This window comes from Aedes albopictus, chromosome 3 (genome assembly GCF_035046485.1).
Source record: "Aedes albopictus strain Foshan chromosome 3, AalbF5, whole genome shotgun sequence".
NCBI classification, from domain to species: Eukaryota; Metazoa; Arthropoda; class Insecta; order Diptera; family Culicidae; genus Aedes; species Aedes albopictus.
This window is the reverse complement of record NC_085138.1, coordinates 21,754,440-21,761,734: the sequence shown is the minus strand read 5'-3', so window position 1 is coordinate 21,761,734 and position 7,295 is coordinate 21,754,440.

Genomic DNA, 7,295 nt, shown 5'->3' with positions numbered 1-7,295 from the left:
ACCATGCAATATTAGTATATTTCGTATGAAGAAGATGGCCAGAGTCCTGAAATGGTGACCAGAATATCCACGATGGCGGTCTAAAATCTAAGATGGCAGCTGTTTGATGTAGTTTGAAGCAATGATGCAAAATATCACCTCACAAATGCTCAATCAACTTATCAATTGTTTTTTTTTTTTCGCTTGCGATTGAACTGTAGGGGAGACTGAGGAGACTTGATCCCTCCATATTTTCTCGGAATCAAGAACATTTTTCTTCTGGCATAATTTTTCCAAAACTACTCCTGGACAAACGACGACTATGTTTTGGCTACAAGTGATTTCGATTGTACATTGCATTATTTTTTTACGGCTGATGGTTTGTTTTCAGTCCTTCAGAAATCTTTTAGGCGATTCCGAAAAATCTCAATAACTTTGTGAAAATTGAACCAAATCGTGTCAAAATTTCACAGCACATAGTTTAAATAAAATACTTTCAAACTTATTTATCCAAATAAGGCTGTTGTTAACATATTTTAATTAATTCGGCTTAAGTGACATGGGGAGACTTGATCCCTCGAGGATTACACACACATTATACATGTGAAAAATAAAACTCTATGCGGAAGCCTCCATTTACTTGGAATTCTAGTCTATTCAACGATAAAATGTGTCAGATAATTATAACTTTAGTACAAACCAAGAAAAAGGGGATCAAGTCTCCCCATTTTGAAAATACGGCATATCCTTAAAAATTTAAGGAAATCTTACAGTTTCAAACACTTCATGTTTATCGAAAATACAAGAAAACTCGAAAAGAAAATGAATAGGAAGACTCTGGAATTATTTTCCCTTTAAATGCTCAAAGGGGGATCAAGTGTCACCCATTTTTGAAAAATACATCATAAGATATGCCTCCATAAAAACACAGTTTTGAAAACTTTAACAATAATTTAAAAGCCTTCTGTTGCGTATTAACTTGAAATAGATGTTTACCTGCCATTTTGAACGGAAATCGGATCTAGTTTTGTGTATTTTCTGAAAGTTTCAGGTAAAGTAGGAAAAAGGGATCAAGTCTCCCCAGTCTCCCCTACACTGATCAGCGATGACCAGAGGCAAAGAGGTGGCAAAACGAACATGATGTAACTCACAAACGATTTTGGACACATCTGTCAGTGCCGCCTGCCGCCACATGCTCACCCGAACAGTCGAACACCACCGAATGGGTTGGTTTTGGAAGCTACGGCACGAACGCTCGTCACGCACACAGAAACAACATTCGCATGTACCGACACCACACCAATAACGTTGCCAGCCTATAGGTACGAAAACCGATTTTGATAATATTGCTTCGTTATTTTATAAAAAAAAATCAAATACCAATAAAATAAGGAAATGTTTCCAGTTTCGTGAGTGAAGAATTAACCCAAGTTAAAATTCACGAATAAAAAGAAACAAAAAAAATCCAATTTCGCCTTAAGGAGAAACATCAGAGGATACAAACATAGCTGCCACAATGGCCGATTTGGTCCCCTACTCACGTTTTCAAGTGCAACAAACTGCCCATTGTAAAAAGGCAGTTTGTTACAAGTTGGCATATTTGATTAAAAGCTGCAGTTGAATGTTTTTGAGTGTCCAAATTTACTTTGGTCAATCAATTAGCATTGAATAGATTTGGCCTAGATCCACTCGCCACTGCGAGCATAACAAGCCACATATAGCCCTGACTTTGAATACTTTTCAAGTTCAAGGGGAGAAAACTTTGCATACACCATATGCGACAATATTTATAAACACTCTTCCTCTAGAACGACCACCGATAGTATGGCGTTTAGCTGAGAGTTGTTTATGTTTGGAGAAATATCGATCGGACGCGCGATCAAAACGCAATGCGTGTTGCAAGCGACAGTCCGTCTTGGGTTTTCTTTTTGTTCTTCCATTTAGAACAGATTACCTCTTACGGAACGTGGCCTATGTATCGATAGATAAAGACAGGAATCCATCTACTGATTCATTTAAATGAATCAGTAGATGGATTCCTGTCTTTATCCATCGATACATAGGCCACGTTCCGTAAGAGGTAATCTGTTCTAAATGGAAGAACAAAAAGAAAACCCAAGACGGACTGTCGCTTGCAACACGCATTGCGTTTTGATCGCGCGTCCGATCGATATTTCTCCAAACATAAACAACTCTCAGCTAAACGCCATACTATCGGTGGTCGTTCTAGAGGAAGAGTGTTTATAAATATTGTCGCATATGGTGTATGCAAAGTTTTCTCCCCGCATAGATTTAGCCACTCGTTCAAGGCGAGAACCTGGGGTAAGGAACAATCGGTCCGACTGTGATTATGAGCAATGATGCAAATTATCACCTCACTAGTGCTCATCACAACTCATCAACTGTATATTTATCGATGGCGATTGAACTGTGCACTGATCAGCGATGACCAGCAGCAAAGAGGTGGCAAAACGAACGTGATGTAAATCACAAACGATTTTGTACACATCTGTCAGTGCCGCCACACGCTCGCCCGAACAGCCGAACCATACCGAATAGGTTGGTTTGCGAAGCTACGGCACGAACGCTCGACACGCACACAGAAGCAACATTTGCATGTACCGATACCATACTAATAAAGCTTCCAGCCAACGATGCTTCGCGATAAGCTGTCGAAAAGCATCAAAAGCGATGAAAAGAGATGCTTGGCTAGAACGCAACGGCGAAAAGGAAGTCAACTATGCTGATCAGTGTTGAGTCCGTTCGTGTGCTACTCGTATGGGAGGTTGATTGAATAAAGCGAGGATGGGTGAAAACGTATTCGTTATCGAAAGCAAATCGCATCATTTCGCGAATGTTTTCATCAAATAGCAAGCTTGATTATGAATATTCGTGCTACAGAGGTTCTCGAACGAATTTGAGTACGAGACATTTTCTTCATATATTTGAGTACGAATCAGTCAATTGGGAAACATCATTTACATCACGGATTAGATCTTATCCCCACCACTTTGTATTAATAGTTTTTGGGTCCACACTTATTTTATTTGTAGTGGAATTTTATTTATGGGTAGGGGTTGCAAATATGGACTAGAATACCCAGGGCCGGATCTAAGGGGGGGCCGGGGGGGCCCGGGCCCCGGGCCCCCACATTTTAGGGCCCCCCACAAAGACCTTTTTTGGTTGTTAACATTAGCTTTATTCTTCATTTTGCTCAAGTACTGTTCGAAAATAAGGAAAAACATTTTTGGTCATCTCTCCGAGGGGCCTCCACATCCGCTCGGGCCCCGGGCCCCCACAATCCTTAATCCGGGCCTGAGAATACCCCACCATATTTCATGAATAACTATAACGAACATGAAGGAATATGAACCCGATCTCTCCCTTCCATTCATCACGGATAAATATTCCGAAGTTTAACGAATACAAATCCGATCTCTCCCTTCCATTTATCACGGATAAATATTCCGAAGTTGAACGAATATGAACCCGATCTCTCCCTTCCATTCATCACGGATAAATATTCCGAAGTTTAACGAATACAGATCCGATCTCTCCCTTCCATTTATCACGGATAAATCTAGATTGAGTTTAAATAAGGGCGAAAGTAACAGTTCTTTTCATCGACTCTCTCTTCTGCAAATTAAAGTGACAAGATGCAAATTCAATCGAACTTTTTTACACTTAGACGCTAGATTGCATCGTAACCTAGCGATATATGACCAAAAAGTGCAACCATACTTGCATCTTGTCACTTTTATTTGAAGAAGAGAGAGTCGATGAAGAGAACTCTCTCATGTTACTTTCGCCCTTATTTAAACTCAATCTGGAAATATTCCGAAGTTGAACGAATATGAACCCGATCTCTCCCTTCCATTTGTCACGGATAAATATTCCGAAGTTGAACCGATCTCTCCCCACCACTCTTTAGGGATATTCTGTAGGACCCGTATCCCGATCAAGACCGATCGTGGATCCGATCTCTCTCTTTCATTCGTCACGGATAAATATTCCGATGTTGACCCGATCTCTCCCCACCATTTTTTTTTAGGGACCCGAATTATCCCGATGCTGAACGAAAAACTTTTTTTGTCATGGATAATTATCTCGGACGTGGTCGGATTGAAAAATAGTAAAAGGCCCTTTTAGGGTCGGACTTCATGAGGATGGTTTGGCTTCAAATTATAAAATGATGGGTTCGATTTTTATGGGAACACAAGTGATATGGAATGATGTTTAGTTTTTAAGGACGAGGAAAACTATCGGTTTGAAAATATACTTTTGGTGTGTAGAAACGGGTTGGGTTCCAATAGAATCGAAGTTTACATTAGATTCAATGTTTGTTTTTAACTCGCCATGAAAAATCAAAGTTTATCCCGAGCTCAAGATTTTTCTAGGCGCAGGGGCTGAAACGCATGCAAGTTCGGGGGGGAAATTTTGGAATGCGATTGGTCAAATGAATCGTTTGAGTTCATGTAATCAACCAAAAGGGGAAATATGATGAATATGATTGGTCAAATGAATCTCTTTGATTCAAAAAGACATCATATGGGGAAACAGCACAAATGAAAGAAGGATATATGCACATCTCTTTCCAGCTCAGGAACTCCAGGATTCTTTTCTGATTCCAGAGTGGGGATGATTGAAAAGTGTAGTGCATATGTATTGTAATGAGAGTTGATGTGTAGGTTGAAATCTCAGGATATAAAAACCGCTGCCGGACCCTTGATCGGGGGAGTGCTGCTTAGGAATTTATTCGAGAGAAGTTATTAAGAAGTTATTAGGAATTTATTTCGAGAGTTCAGGGAAGTTATTTAGTGAGTGAGTAAGTGAAGTGAAGCAAAGTAAGTAGTGCTGGAGTTAGCAGAACAGTAGAGCAGAGTAGGGTGCGAAGTAGTGTGTTTGTGAATTCCAACTAGAAATTTGTATTCTCCTGAAACTTACATCGCTTCACGGCTAGAGCTAAGTATAAACAAATAATAATATTAAAAGATAACCTAATTTTTATTTCAGCACACAATATCACATCCGAAAAAGTATATTAAATATTTCAGTACAATCGCTTGAATTTGGGGCGGTTGCACAAGAAGACAAGTCAGGATAAACAAGTGCTGCTTGTTTCGATGCTTAGTTTGCCAGATTTGTTCCTCTAAAGTTTGCAAGCAAAATTGCAATTTCACCTTAAAACCATACAATATGGGTATGAAGATGTCCAGAGTCCAAACTGGCGACCAGAATATCCAAGATGGCGGTCTAAAATCTAAGATGGCGGCTTCAAATTCAAGATGACGGCTGGTTAATGTAGTTCGAAGCCTTAAGGACAAACGTATTTAAATCCCGCTTCAACAGTGCATCAGAACTTCAGACGCATAAATTTCAAGAAGCAAGCTTCACACAACAGTTCATTTTATTATTCTGTTCTTGCTGACTTGTAATAAGCTTAAAATAAGAAGATCAGGTGCGCTGGTTTTGTTAACGAAGAGATTTGTGCCCTCGAAGTCGTGAGTAGGTGCCAATTGCCATTGGCCATTGTGGCGGCCATTTTGGCGGCCATTTTGGGATTCTAACAAGTCTGTCCTTAAAACCATACAATATAGGTATATTTGGTATGGGGAAGATGTTCAGAGTCCAAAAATGGCAACCAGAATATCCTAGATGACGGCTCCAAATTCAAAGTGACGGCTGTTTGATGAAGTTTTAGGCTCTAAAATCATGCAATATGAGTATATTTGGTATGAGGAAAATGTCCGGAGTCCATAAATGGTGACCAGGATATCCAAGATGGCAAACATCAGTAGGAAGTGATAAAATCCCGGTAAGAAATCCAGATATTAAGTATCAGTAGGTTGGCTCCAGAGGCACGTTCTTCTCCATATTCATCATTTACCTGACGGAGAAAATAAGGAAAAGGGATAGGACAGGGGAAAGGACAGCCACCTAGGTAAGGGAACAGGATCGTCATACACGCAAAAGCGTACCACAATGGGTTCACATAGCGTCCTGTAAAGGACACTGTAATAAGGCTTAAGCGTACCGCAATGGGTTCAAACAGCGCCCTGAGAAGGGCACTGTGATAACGCATAAAGCGTTAAGAGAGCCCATAGCTCTTTACCACAGCGGGTCAAGAACAACAAAACGTCTTGAAGATTCAGGTTTCTGAAGTCAGTTTCACTTAACAAGTGTTTTCCGAGTACTCGGAAACGCAGTTGCGCAAAAACTGGACAGTTACATATTAAATGATACGAAGTTCCATAATCAGATTAGTTATTAATGTGTCGAAGACAAAGTACATGATGGCAAAAGGCTCCAGGGAGGAATCACCGCGACCGCCACTCCGAATTTATATCGACATTGATGAAATCGAGGCGGTTGAAGAATTCGTGTACTTGGGCTCACTGGTGACCGCCGACAACGACACCAGCAGAGAAATTCAGAGGCGCATTGTGGCAGGAAATCGTGCTTACTTTGGACTCCGCAGAACTCTACGATCGAATAAAGTTCGCCGTAACACAAAGTTAACCATCTACAAAACGCTTATTCAACCGGTCGTCCTCTATGGGCACGAAACATGGACCTTACGTGCAGAGGACCAACGCGCCCTTGGAGTTTTCGAACGGAAGGTGTTGCGTACCATCTACGGCGGAGTGCAGATGGAAGACGGGACTTGGAGAAGGCGAATGAACCACGAGCTGCATCAGCTGCTGGGAGAACCAACCATCGTCCACACCGCGAAAATCGGGAGGCTACGGTGGGCGGGTCACGTCATCAGGATGTCGGATAACAACCCGACTAAAATGGTTCTCGAGAGTCATCCGACCGGTACAAGAAAACGTGGAGCGCAGCGAGCTAGGTGGGTCGACCAAGTGGAGGACGATCTGCGGACCCTACGCAGAGTGCGGAACTGGAGACAAACAGCCATGGACCAAGTGGAATGGAGGTGGCTACTATGTACAGCAGAGGCCACCCCGGCCTTAGCCTGACCGGTAAGGTAAGGTAAGTTCCATAATCGGATTCATCTCCTCGATTTGAGTTCGACAAGCGATAACTATCTTCGACCTGGAGTTGGCCGAAGCAAGTGCTTTAATAGCATCCTGACTATATGAACAGAAATACATATATTACTTTGCCCATTAAGTGCTGCTGAAGTGCTGATTGCACTCCGCACACAAGAGCAAAGATTTCGACCTGAAAAACGGTGCAGTGTCTACCAAGCGAATAAGACTGATGCAGCCTTACGTTGGACAAACACAATGTGATTAACATTGGGCGTTTATGTTTTCGTGACGATGTTTTTAATCGTAATTTGTTCCAAGTGA